The sequence below is a fragment of the Arvicanthis niloticus genome, chromosome 7 (assembly GCF_011762505.2).
Source record: "Arvicanthis niloticus isolate mArvNil1 chromosome 7, mArvNil1.pat.X, whole genome shotgun sequence".
Lineage (NCBI taxonomy): Eukaryota > Metazoa > Chordata > Mammalia > Rodentia > Muridae > Arvicanthis > Arvicanthis niloticus.
The window spans coordinates 28275775-28290097 of NC_047664.1; positions in this window are offsets into that span (position 1 = coordinate 28275775).

Consider the following 14323-nt stretch of genomic DNA (forward strand, 5'->3'; position numbering starts at 1 on the left):
TTGACATGGTAGATATATAAAATTTATAAGTAATAATATTTGTGTAGATTTTATGTAAACATTAAAATATTTCAAAGATTTCTGTGTGACTAGGAGACCATAATCCTGGGAGAGTTTCTGGCATTCCAATGTGGTCATAATCTTATTTAACACTACACTGATAAACAATGAGAGTTGGTCATGCTCTGTTCCTTAATTGTTAGCAGAGTTAGCCTGAAATCCATGCCCCAGCACAAATGCATTTGAATTAATTACACGTTTTATTTATTTATGCACACAGCCCTCAGAGCAGTTCATGAGGAGAAAAAGAGGGTAACAACATGGTAATTTGTTCTTAAACCTCAAAGTCTCTGCAGCAAGAATAGTATAGTTAAACATCCCATGAAAGAAAGACTACTTCCAAAACTCCCACAAAAAATGCAGGCTTAACCAATATCTGAAAATACGAAGTATTATGTTCAAATCAATCTACTTTTATATTAACAAAATTAGCATAATTTTATGAAAAGCAAATGATGCAATGTCAAAATTATACAAGCATTGAAGAAGTCTAAGTAACTGTCATACGAAAATCTTACAAAAGCTGAACAAAGGTTTTCCTCAGTATTAAGCATAACAGGAATAAAACATGTCATTTATCTGTTGTACAACTTTAAGCCCTCTGAGAGTGTTGCATGCACACACATGTAAGTTTGTGTGCACATAGAACCAGCTGTACCCATGCAGTGACAGATTCAGCTGTGAGACATAAATGGGGTGGCCTCACTATCCTCTGACCATCAGTACCAGGCCCTTTTAAAGAGCTAGTTTAATGGGTTTCTGAATGACAGTGAGAAAACAAAACATGTGCTCCTTTAATAGTTTTCTGTGTGGTGGTGAGAAACTAAAATGTCATGTCATCTTTTAGTTGTCTTTGAACACATTTGATATAGCAAGCCCATGAGAGTGGTTTTGGCTTTGGAGAAGCAAGATTCCTTATTAAGATTTTAACAAATAAATGACAATCTCACTGTCATCAATGGACTGTTGTATAGTTTTCCTAATTATTATTATTTGGAAGGATATACAACTTCTCCTAAGGCAATGAGAAAGCCAGCTGCTATTATATATGAAGTAATATTAGCCCAGTATGCCCCCAGTAAAGTAGTGATTGGAACTTCCTCCTCTCTCTTTTGGTTCCCAGTGTCAGAAAAGGAAGAATATACATTGTCCTCAGTCTGAGATCAGAAGGGAGGCATCATTGTTGACTCTGTATCAGAGCACAACATTCTGGGAAACTTCAATGTTACAGATATCTTTCAACACCATTCCCCATGATAGTTAATTGCCTTATTTCTATGAGAAAATACAGGACAAGAAGCAACTTAAGGAATTGTTTACCATAACTTGTACTTTGAAGAGATATTTTAGTTTCCCATGTTTGGGAAGGCATAGCAACAGGAGCCTGAAGTTGTTGGTCACATTGCCCCTGCAGTCAGTAAACAGAGTGTGGAGTGCTATTACTCTGTGTACTGTCTTCCTGTTATTCATCCCTAGACTATATTGAGGTGGGCCTCCCACATTCATTAATGTAAACTTTCTAAGTCCTCATAAAAATGTCCAGAGACTCTAATCTAGATCATATGTAGTTGAAAATCATTTTTAATTTTCACATTTTTTAACTAAATCTTTAGTCTATCTGGAGGCCCAATTTGGTTTGTCAACACTGGATTAATTTATAAATCTAAATTAATATGTATTTCTTGTGGGTCTCTATAACTGATCAGTGGGTGGTGAGCTAAAGTATGAATTTTATAGTCCTGAACCCCAGATAATTCAAGAGTCATCTCTAGAAGCAGGTGACATGACTACTGTGTGATATTGAATATGCAGTGTACATGAAGTCATCCAACAGCCAGGCTAGATTAGGAAACAGAATGAAGGGAGTATCACCCATACCTACTCTAAGACTGTAGAAACCTCACTTGGTGGTAACTCTGTCAACACCAGTCTCTATTTACTCATACCCCTTACTTGGTTTGCTCTTTCAAGAATGCTGAAGCCTATATGCACATTTATGAACAGTGTACATTGGTTTTTTTTTTTCTGTCTTGTTCTTTTATAAATAATTCTTGGAATACTTTGCATAACCTTGTATCCCTTAGGGTTTTGGGGGGGAGGTAGTTTGTTTGTTTGTTTGTTGTACAAGTATTAACAATGAGAATGGAATGAGTCATGTCTATACAAGAAGCCAATGTGTTTTGTAAAATTTGTTTCTAAGAATGTACATTTTATTTAGAAGTTTTTCTTCCTAAAACATTTGTTTTTATATTTTTCTTTTTTGACATCATAGTTGTTCTTAGACAGAATTAAAGTACAAACAAATGGCCTTGCTCATGGCACCTCTCAAGCACTGAAACTATTGAATGATATATCCTTCCAATTCAGCTTTAATAGATCAACCTGGAGATGCAAACTAAACCCTCCTTCAGCAGTAGATGAGAACTTTTGTCACTTCACTTTTATTATTTGGTATTTTTCTGACTTAAATTCTGGCCATTTCATGGTACCTATTTGTCCCTTATGGGTTAATAAGTGATTAATGTTCTTTTGTCTTTACACAGGTCTTATGTTTACAGAATCAGAGGGACAAATAATTGGGAAGCCTTGGATTTATGGTCAGCAGGAAGGAAATGGAGATAGAAAGCAGTGCAGTGTGTCTGCTATTTCCTGCCTGTGGTTTTACAGGAGTGTGGGTTGCAAGGAACCACTGGTCTCAGAATAGCATATGGGTTATAAAGCTGAGAAAGAAATTAACCACTTTGAATCTCATTAGTCCTGTTACTCACAAAAGGGAGGGAATTCTTTTGGATTTTATATAGCTCTTTTTAATTCAGTAATGATTTCTGGCATTTTTAGCTCAGAATAGGCATTAAAGCTGTATCAGGCTAATGCATGTAACCTTGCTGTGATAACCGAGGAACATGTATTTTAATGTAAGGGTATTCATTTTCTTTGGTTTTATACCTGTAGATAAATTTGCCTGTAGATAAATTTGTAGATAATTTTGCCCTTAAAGTATGATTATAATTTGACCAGAAGTGGAGGCTTCTTGGATTCTTCAAGTGTCTCCTGACTGCCCTGACTTTTCAAGCACTTTGCTAGTGTCCTTGTAATCTTAGTGGGCTTTGGTCTAAAGATAAGACACATTACCCAAGGTTTATTTCTACAGCTACTGACATATTTATAGAATTTTTATTGTACCATATGAAATTAAAATTAAACTAACAAGTGCTAACACTATTTTACTTGAATAAAATTAATGTTCTGTGAGGTGTCATTTTCATACAAATTAGGCCCTATAATTATGAAAAAGTTTTCAACTGCATTGATAATTGAAATAAGTGAGTATCTGTATTCTATACAAGTCCTTAGCCAGGTTTATATAGTCAAATAATACTTCACTTTCTAGAGTACTTTAAAGGTTTCCATTTATTTTTATCTATGAAAAACTCATAAAATGTTTGTTTTATTCCTCTTTATTTTGTAGACTATTTGGCTTGCAATCTTCTAAAGAAAATATTTATAAATAAAATTCAATTTCTTTAATTCTCAGGTAGTTTTTTTTGGTTTCAGTTTTAGTGTGTAATTTTCTACATTTCACCCATGTTTGTAATTTTATTTTAAAAAGTGGTGTGCTAATAATATTCCCCTTAACACTTTCAAACATCTATAGCCTTTTACTATGTTTTATTTTGTTGTTATTACTAGCGTTAGTGATACTTATGTTTATAATTTCTAGAATTCCTTTTTGCCAGGCATTTTCATTAATCATAATATGCCATATGAAATATTGGAATACAGAAATATAATTATTTTCTTTCTTTGAATTACTCTATAATTATTGGCATTCATTATTCTGCAAATGAAAATATTCCCTTATACTTATTTCCAAAAATAATATAGATCAGGTTTATATGATTTTTTTAAGTATCTTTTTTTCTGATTGAAATTTGTAATCAGGCATTTCCTTAAGGCTCCTCAGATCTTTTAAAATGAAAATAGTCTTCTTGTTCTCACCACTAATTGGTCATCATTACTTCAAAGCACTGTTAGTAGACAGAGATGGGAAATACACTTAAAATTCATATATTCATAGTCACACCTTGAATTCAATCTAACTCTTGTTACATTCTATCCACATTTTATCTCTAGATATTTGTTTTTGCTTTCTCCCACTGTAAAAGCTTCAATTACATAAGACATCAACAATATTATTCCTTAGGTCTCTCTTACAGAATACACAAAGACATTTCATGCTTTGTTGAGATAATTTCATGCTTGTAAACTTCATTCACTGCTGCAAAAACGTCAAAGCATGTTTTTTTTTAAATTCTTACCACCCTCACCTCTCTTTCACTTCTTACTCAGAATACTCTCACCTATTCTTAGAGTTTATTTACCAAGCTATTTTTAATTTTCCTATCTTAGGAAAGGAAAATTCCCAGCTCTCATGTGATTGTACCATGTAGTTATGTGAGTGGAATCATCTTTTTTACATAAATATGTTACTTATCTTTTTTGTTTAATTATATTTAATAAGTACCTTCATAAGGTCATTAATCTAAACTAGGAGGTAGTGGTAACAAGTCTTTAATCTCAGCACTCTAGAGGGAGATGCATGTGGATTTCAGAGTTTAAGGCTAGATTAGTCTACAAAGCATGTTGCAAGACAATCAAAACTACACAGAGAAATACTGCCTTGATAAACAAGCAAACAAACAAACAAAATAAGAGACAGTTAATCAAATGCCCATGGCAGAAATCCTCTCTGCATTTCTTCTACTTGTGGTAACTGTGTTAAATATATTGGACCACAATTGTTGCTAGAATTTTCTTATGGTAGCATAACAAATTAATGCAAATTTAGCTGCTTAAAATGTATACTATTTTAAGATTATCTAGGTTGGAATTTTAGACCTTAATAATAGCTAACTAGATCTTTCTAGAAGCATTGGGTGAGGAGTTGTTATCTCGCTCATTTTCCCTATTGAAAAAATCCACTAAAGTCCTGAGCTTCTAAGGCTTGATATGATTAGACTGGTCCCTATGAGACAATCCAGGAAAATCTCAGCCTGTCAAATTCTGTAACCTTCAGACTATGTGCAATATTCTTTTGCCACTCAGGTAGCACTGTCAGCTTTCAGGAACTCCAGGACTAGGGAGTGGAAATTTTGAGATTTTATTGGGCTGACCAAAGTGTTTTCATCAAAGGAAGATGACATCTTCATCATATCCTTAGATATTGGAACATTTAATTGTAAATGTGTGGAGAATTTTATCAAATGTTTTCAGCTATAATATTGTTTTGCTCTTTTAATGCAGTGAATTTCAAACTTTGAGAGATCTTGTATTATTGTGCCACTCCCCAGTTTTTCATGGTGTTTTATTATTTCTAAGTTCAATTTGACCTTAATTGTTAATGGTTTGCTGAATATTTTGTACACTGGTGTTCAAAAACAAACAGATCTTTAGCTTTTTTGTCTCATAGTAAGTTTGCCTTAGTGAGTTTTATGAATGATTTCCAGGCGAAAGCGTTTCAGACTGCTGACTTAAACCAGCAATGTTTAGTCTTCCAGACTTCTTTTACCCCTATAAACCTAATACATCTACATCATCTCCCATCATGTGGCTTGGCCAATAGCTTTGTTTTTTGTTTTTTGTTTTTTCTGATTTCAAAGTCACTATTTAGAAATCTCCCAATCTCTTGGGTAATTTCCCATGTGTTTGAATTAATAAATTTTGTTGTTTTTGTTGTTAATTTATTTCTTATTCTAAACTTCAAGATTATAAGATCCAGAGAGGATGAATAATTCCAAGGAAGCAACATCTTCTAGTCATAACAGGATAAAGTTTGACATATGGTGATTCAGAGACTATGGCTGTATGCACAGCACCTGCAATGTTCAAGCAAGATGAGGTCTCAGTGTTGACATGAACAAATAAACACAAAGGTCTCATCCTTAAACAGGAAACTATCTCCAATTGATAGCCACTTTTAAGGGAAAATTTAGTTTTTTCTAATGGAGTCTCAACTGGTATATTAAGCACACTTAAGGGAAGGCCTCATACTCAGCAGTAAATTGACCAAAATAAAACAAACTTGGTATTTCTAGAGATGTTTTGGTTTTTATTGCTTTGTTTGGACATTTTTGTCTTACTGGCTTTTTTGCTTGCATACTATTGTTTCTCATTTTGTACTTTTGAGTTTCTTTTGGGTGTGTGTTTCGGATGTTTTCCTTTGTATCTGTTAGTGTTTATTTCTTTAAAATTTTGGTTTGCTTATTTATATTTTTCTGTTTGTTTTAAAAAAGAAATATGAAAAAGAATGTAAGATGAGTATATAGGAAGGGTCTAGAAAGAATTGTAATAAGAGAAATCAGGATTAGATTACATTGTATGAAAATTATATTTCAATAAAAAGAAAAAGATAATGAACAACATTTCATATGCCTTCTGAAGATACAGGATGAAGCTTTATAAAGACTTGAAATTTTGAAAAAAATAACTTTATAATATGTGATAGTATAAAATATATTTATAATATATTTATAATCATAGAAATTTCCATCTTAAGAAGCTAGGAAAAAAGTTTAAAGTCAAAGTAAGCATGAGAAAAACACAGTTTAGGACTGAAGGAATAAAAATAGAAATATGGCAAGGAAAACTAATAATTGGAATATTTTAACAAGTGTGATAAAGTCCTATAATAAGAGAAAAAGAAAGAAAGAAAGAAAGAGAGAGAGAGAGAGAGAGAGAGAGAAAGAGAGAGAGAGAGAAAGAAAGAAAGAAAGAAAGAAAGAAAGAAAGAAAGAAAGAAAGAAAGAAAGAAAGAAGAGAGAGTTGACTGGAAAAAGAAATATCAAATTGTTAGTAAAGTAAATTATTAACCAATGTTATTCCCATAATAAAACTAAAGTACTTTCACTAATGAGCCATAGGGGATGGAAAGATTGCCCAGAGTGTTTGCTATTTGTTTTAGTTATTTTTATATTGCTGTGATAAAACACCATTGCCAAAGTAACTTTCGAAAGAGTCTATTTTGTGCCTTATAATTTCAGAAGATAAAGTGCATAATGGCACTTTAAAGAGAAAGGCATGGCAGCAGAAAAGGTTGAAGGCTTACATGTTGATTTGAAAGTAGCCGGCAGAGAGGGGAAAAAATGGGATTTCCACAGTCTTTTGAAACCTTAAAACTTGCTCCCAGTGAGACACTTCCTTTAGCAAGGCCACACCTCCTATCTTCCAAAACAGTTTTATCACTAAGAAATAAGTTCAAACATAGGAACTTATGTATGCTGTTCTCATTCAAATCACCACATTGTTCTTGTGGAGAATCTGTGTTTGGTGCCTAGCATTCATATTGCTTAGCTCACAAACATCTGTAACTCCTGCTCCAAGTGATCATATGCTCTCTTTGTTCTCTCTCTCTCTCTCTCTCTCTCTCTTTCTCTCTCTCTCTCTTTCTCTCTCTCTCTCTCTCTCTCTTTCTCTCTCTCTCTCTTTCTCTCTCTCTCTCTTTCTCTCTCTCTCTCTTCTCTTCTCTTCTCTTCTCTTCTCTTCTCTTCTCTTCTCTTCTCTCTGTCTCTGTCTCTCTCTTTCTCCTTTCTTCGTCCCTCTCTCTTTCTCCCTCCCATTCTTTCTCCATCTCTCTCCTTCCCATTTTTCATCTCCCTCTCCATCCCTCTCTTTTCCCCCTCCAGCCTTTTAGAATATTTAGATATTTTCTTGTATAGGTTTAGCACATATACTCACTTGTACTCATATGCACATAACCATAACACACACACACACACCACAAACACACACATACATAAATTAAACATATATGAATGTAAACAGGCAAAATAATATCTAACAATATCAACTCAAAATAGAGGGATAGGAGAAAACATATTGGAATGATCAGTAATCTCGGCATCATAATTATCAGGAAGATTGTAGCAAACCAAGGCAGCTTGGGCTTCTTAGAGACCTTGTTACTATGGAATGAGAGCTTGAAGGGGTGACTCAGTGCTTGCAAACACTGTCTGGATTCCCAGCAGCCATGTGAAAGCTAACAATCATCTGTAACTCAGTTCCTGGGAGCCAGTGTCCTCCTTGGTCACCTGGCAAAAATGCTGTTCATACACACACATACAGGCAAAATACGCATACAGATTAAATAAAATTTTAAAATTAAAAATGGGAAACAGGAAAGAAAGAGAATGAGAGAGATCGAATAATGTAGACAAATGGGAAGTTATTCAGCTTTTCATGATACCAGCATAAACATGCTGCCAAGATCAGGCTACAAAGAGAGGCAAATGTTCCCCATAAGGAATACAAGTTGAGTCTGCCAAAATAAACTCACTAGCTAAATTCACATGAGAACAGCAAACAAAAGTATTAATATTTATGCTCAGAAGGAAGTATTATATGAAGCTCAAAGGAGAGAAAGATGGTTAAGACTGGAATGTGTTCTTTATAGACGGAATGAGGTGGGGGGGGGGGGAAGAGGATTATACTGAGAAGCAATCCTTTCTCTGCTTTGTAAATTTTCCTGTGTTTGAAATTTTTCAGAATAGTTCAGCATAATTCTTGTGCCAAAAAATTGCTCATTTTCTGCCTCTCTCTCTCTCTCCCTCCATCTTTCTGCTTTCCCTTCTCTCTCCCCTTCTTCCTCCCTCTTGCCCAAACTCTCCCTCTCCATCCCTCCCTCCTTCTTATTCCAGCCTCTTAGAATGTTTAGGTGTTTATAGGTTTATATTCATAGAATCTCTTCCTAGATATTTTAATATTTTTACAGAACAGATAGCTCAAAAACAATGATTGTTTTCTATTACTTCATTTTAACTTACTAGATGTTTATTAGTGATACATGAATTTTTAAGTTTGTAATTAAAAATTTAAAGTTATTTATAAGATTTTACCCCTGATTTTTCTCCCTGCCTCCAACAATATAATTGTATTATTTACTAATGGAAACATTGAAATTTATGTCTAATTTTTAAATTTTTATAATACTGTTTATCACACATCTGAAGTCACATGATGTTTAATTTTAGTGATTCTCGCTGGTTTTTAAAAGTTAAGCCTGTAGCATCACCCTTAGAGGAGCTTTGCAAGCTTCTCAGTGAGAAATATTAACATATTCATCACATTATAGAGCTACCCTTCACGTCCCATTGTATTTAGATTTTTAAACATGAGTAAGCACTCAAAGCTTGAAGGCCTTTTCAAGTGTGTAGAGAAGATACTACAATTTTTACCCTGAGTAAATAGTATGAAAAATTAAGTTAGTAGTTCCCTTGTATTGAGACAGGTTTATTTTTCTTGAATAAAAGTCTCTTCTTCTTGATATTGTTTTTTACATGCTGCTCAATTTTGTGTGAAGTATTTTTTAATACGAATAGTACCTGCCATTTCAAACTGGCAGGAGTTGCTATTGTAATATCATTATTGAATGGAATATAAGTGCTTGCCTTGCTTGCTAGAAAGTTGAATTCCTTTATGTACTTGTCTCTGGTGCTTTTAGTATATTATTAAAATTGTATTTATATATATATGGATAATATATATATATAATTTTAGTATATATGTAATTATAAATATATATAATTTATATATAATTAAATATACATAATTTAAATATATATTTTTATATATTATTATATATAATGAAAATTATATATATAATGAAAATTTTATATATATATATATATATATATATATATATATATATCTTGAAGAATTCTCATGTAAAATACCTAGGCTTCTTAAATTTTTATGGAAATTTTTGATTAAGGCTTTCATTTTTTTAAGTAGACAGGTTTTTATATGCAGAATCAGTAATAGCATCTCAGAACTTCCACATTACTAATCCATCTTGATAGGCAAAGTTATTTTCAAGGAAGCTTTTAAATAAATCTGTTACTTTAAAAGCTTCCTTGTTTGATTAATTACATCCTGTTCATTATGTGAAGTCCTGTAAATTTATGTTTCTTTATTTTTTTCCTCATGAATTCAGCGTTTCATCTTTGGAACAAAACACAGCTCATTAGGACTTGTCTGTTGATTTTCTCTCCATCACTATTATCTGGTTGCAGTTATCGCATCCCTCTTTCTTTTTTATATATAACTAAATATACAAATACAACTGGTTGTTGGCTGTATCTATGTTTCTAGGGTTGACTCATTTGTGTTGAAAAACCAATCAAGAAGCTTATCCCAAGGGAAGACTAATTCTTTCTCTGTTAGCAGCTGTTACTTGTTTCTATCTTTTCATCCAAGGGTATGTTTTCTATATCTGCATTGGACTATTTTATCTTGTATTTGGTATCTTAGACTTTCTTTTAGAAAAATTTTGATTTGTGATTAAGGTTAACCAATAAGGTCATTCAGCTCTCCTCAGCTAAGTTATGGAGACTACAACACTCTTCTTTAGATGATAGTAGTTCTGTTAGTGAGTCATTTACACAACATTCACCTGGCACTAGGAAACGCATATTGAGCCATACTAAGCTTTTACCATTTAAGGCTTTAACATGAAGATGCAATGACGCTTTAGTTTTCATGTGAGAAAAAAATTTAACATCACAAATGGTGTGGTAGCATGGTCTCTATAGTAGAGTCTTCCTACTTCTTAGAAAAGGAGATGTGCAGTTACATCATACCTCAGCAATCCTCCTTTTTTACGTTTGACAGATAAGATCAAAAACCAATGTTGAGAGACAATGCTATCTCTTAGTTAATTTTTGACATATTATTTCCAAATAAAATTATATTTGTTAATTACCAACTTACATGTAGTTCAGCTTCATGTGGATGGTAATCCAAGGCACCTCTGTTTCCCTAGCATGTGTGATCCTGGTTCATTAGCCCCTTGGTTGGTCTATATCTAGGTTCAGCTTTTAGCTTCTTTGCGTGTTTATGGGATGCAAAATCTAGCACTCATGAAAACATGAATGGAATGTTAGGGATTGTGGTTTCAAAACTTGCATCATCCTCTTTATCATATAGAAATTTTTTTAAAGAGAGTGTAAGCAATCTGAAAATGCTGTAGTAAGTAACAAAGGAAACCTCTTTAGTGAAGATAATTTACAATTTGAGTATGGAGCTTAGTGGTAGAATAGTTTTGGCTATTACAAATTCCTTTTTATCTGAATGTATTCAGAGGATATAAACAGAAAAGGAACAATTTTGTTTAGATACATAGTAATCTATTTCATAGTGGCTTATCAGCTTCCCTTCTTTTGCTACCTACCTTACAGTGAGTTAAGCTGAGCTCATACCACTCATCAGGGCCACAATACAGACATCCATTTACATACTGTGGCTTTCAACATTCCACAAACTGAGTCTTCAATGTGTATTGAGGAGGCAGTACAGACTGGGTGATTTCCAGGCCTGTAAACTCATAAAATACAGAGCACAATTATCAAGGATAACTATGACCACTCAGTGATTCTGGACATCATAGTCACTTTTACATAAATATAAAAATCCAAAACTACTTTAGTAGTGAATGTCACAAAGTACCAAAATTATAATTTAGATGAATCAATGGGAAAACAGTGACTTGTTTACCTAAAATAGGAAAGTTCTATTATCTTGAATACTGTTATGAACTAAAGTTCCCTAATGCACATGAACATGACTAAATTCAATCCAGGCAAAGATAACAGGATGCTGACAGTGCAGGAGGAGGTGAAAGAGATTATTTCAAGTGAGGTTTACAAGGTTATTACCATGACTACCATGACTACCTTTGTTGTTGTTGTTTGTTTTTGGTTCTGTCTCCCAGAATTACAGCTATGAATCAAATGAACCTTAAGCTCTGTCATTCAGAAAATATTAAGTTTTAGCCATAGTTTCACAAGAGAGTTTCTTGAATGCTATGACACTTTTCACTAACATTGTGTTAATTATGAGAGGTCACAGTCTAGTAAAATGTGAATTTCTTTAATACTATAATAATACAAGTGATGCAAGTGTACATCTTTGAGAAGAGAAAGACCTGACCATTGGTTCAACAATATGTACCTCATAGCCATTGTCAGAAACAATCTTTAAAAGAGAGGAACCATGAATTTAATAGTATGTTTTGAAAAACTACCTCAAATTAAAAACAATAATAACAATAAAATAAAACAAAGAACTTGTTTTCTCTCATCAGTATTTCCTTTGCATTAAAACTTGGAAGGTCTAAAGAAATAATCTAGAAAATTTTTAAATTGTTCTTTTCTTTTTTGGGGGGGGGGTGTTTTCTTTTTTTCTTTTTTTTTAATTTTTTTTCATTTTATTTTATTTACATTTAAGATGCCATCCCCTTTCCCCCTTTCCCCTCCCTAGAAAACCCCTGTCCCATGCCCCCCTTTCCTTTTTGCTTTTATACAATTTTTTTTAATGTTAATCAAAGGATTTATAAGTTTGGTAATGCTCAATCAGAAGGGTAATCCAATACCCAACCTAGATATAAAGACTATCTTTGACTGGTGGAGACCTGTGAACATCTGCCTCCATGCCCCCTCTCTCTTTCTCTCTCTCATCACCTAGCTTCTCCTCTCCTTCATCTTCTCTCCTTACTCCATCTCTTCCTCTCAGTACTCCTTCCCACTTAGCTCCTCCTACATATCACTCTTCCTGTTAAAGTAAAACTTTTCTCTCAAAATACAGTTAGAGCATACTTATTCCTAATTGTACCAGTGAGGTATAAGATAGTTCTAATACCCAGTCCATCATTTTGTTGACTAACCAGAACCTCTGTCATCTCTTCTAACTAACTAAAACACTTACTTTTGATCCTGGCTTTTTTTTTTTTTTTTTTTTGGCTTTATAATGAATGTCAGCTGAAAACTATCTACTCAGATCTTTTCTCTCAAAGTAAATAGCCAGGATTGGCTATGAGACTATGGGTCTTCAAACCCTTCAGAAATCCAGAATGACTGAGTTAACTGAAGTTATGGGAAGCACTAAACACAGCTTCTAAAACTTAGCCAATTTATAGAGACCTCTGAACACCTGAGAAGCCCCTATACTACAGAATGTTCGAGCATCAAATCTTCAGCCTTCTGGCCCAGAGTCATCTGACAGACCTTAGTGATGCAGGATTATTAAGGGCTGATTACTCTGTCTGGGCAGATATAATCAGTCGACTATTCTGCATGTGTGTCCTCTTCTGGACAGTAGTTAGTCTGTAGATGGAAAGAGGCAATTCTTGCCTAGTGGCTGTCACCACACAACTGGCATAACTCCAAGGATGCTCAATTTCTTCTTAGAATCCACAACAGGAAGCTGTCAGGAGCAGACAGGTCTCTAATCAGAATGGACATTTATATAAATTTTTGTAGCGTCAATTCTATGGACTTCTGACGTTTTGAAAACCAACTATCCATGTAAGGTCACCTGGACTGTTGTCTGTTCACTCCTCTTGGCTATTTCTAAATAAAATATGGTTAACCTCCTAACAATTAACTCAAAGCCATAAATTTGCTATAGTCCCTTAACTCATAGGTTAACCATCCCAAATCAGTTAAAAAAGTTAAGGAAGGACTGGGTCTAGGCCTTGTATTCCTAAATGTGTTATACAAGCACATTGCCCATGAGAGTATCAATATTCATCTCACTTTTATATTAATAAGGAGCTCGTACCAATGAAAACCTTAAATTTGAAATCAAAGTAAATTTTGTACCATTTAAGAAATTATAACTTCATCTTGATAATAATTATACAGATTTCTACCAATAGGTTATGGCTGTGCAATAAGTCCTAGCTAATCCTCCCTGTTCCAACAAAACCACTACTTTTCCCTAGAAAGACAGACCATTATTAACCACATTAGTCCCCAAGCCCAGGGAATAGGGGCGCTGACTCTTCTGTAACTTCTTCAGGCTGATTACGGGCGTTGAGATATTAGAAGAGGGGTGGGGGGAAGAGTAAGTTGATAATCCTCTGATGCTGTGTCTTCACTGAATCCAGATGGAATTCCAGGACATCGGAGGTTTGGGCAGGTCTGCTCTGTATACTTGATGAGTAGATACAACAAGGCTGTGTATTCTGCAATATACAATTCTCAGAACAAGTTTTAGTATCAGGGAAAAAAAAAAATCCACCCCCCGGGGGCTGACATTTTTTTTAAAGATGTTGGTTCTAACAACTTTTCTTGCCCCCCCCTTTTTAAAATTGGTTGTTATATTTACATTTCAGGTTTTATCCCCTAACCCCACTTCCTCCCACCACCCAGAAACCCCCCATCCCATCCCCCTCCTCATGTTTCTATGAGGCAGTGACCACACCTACCCC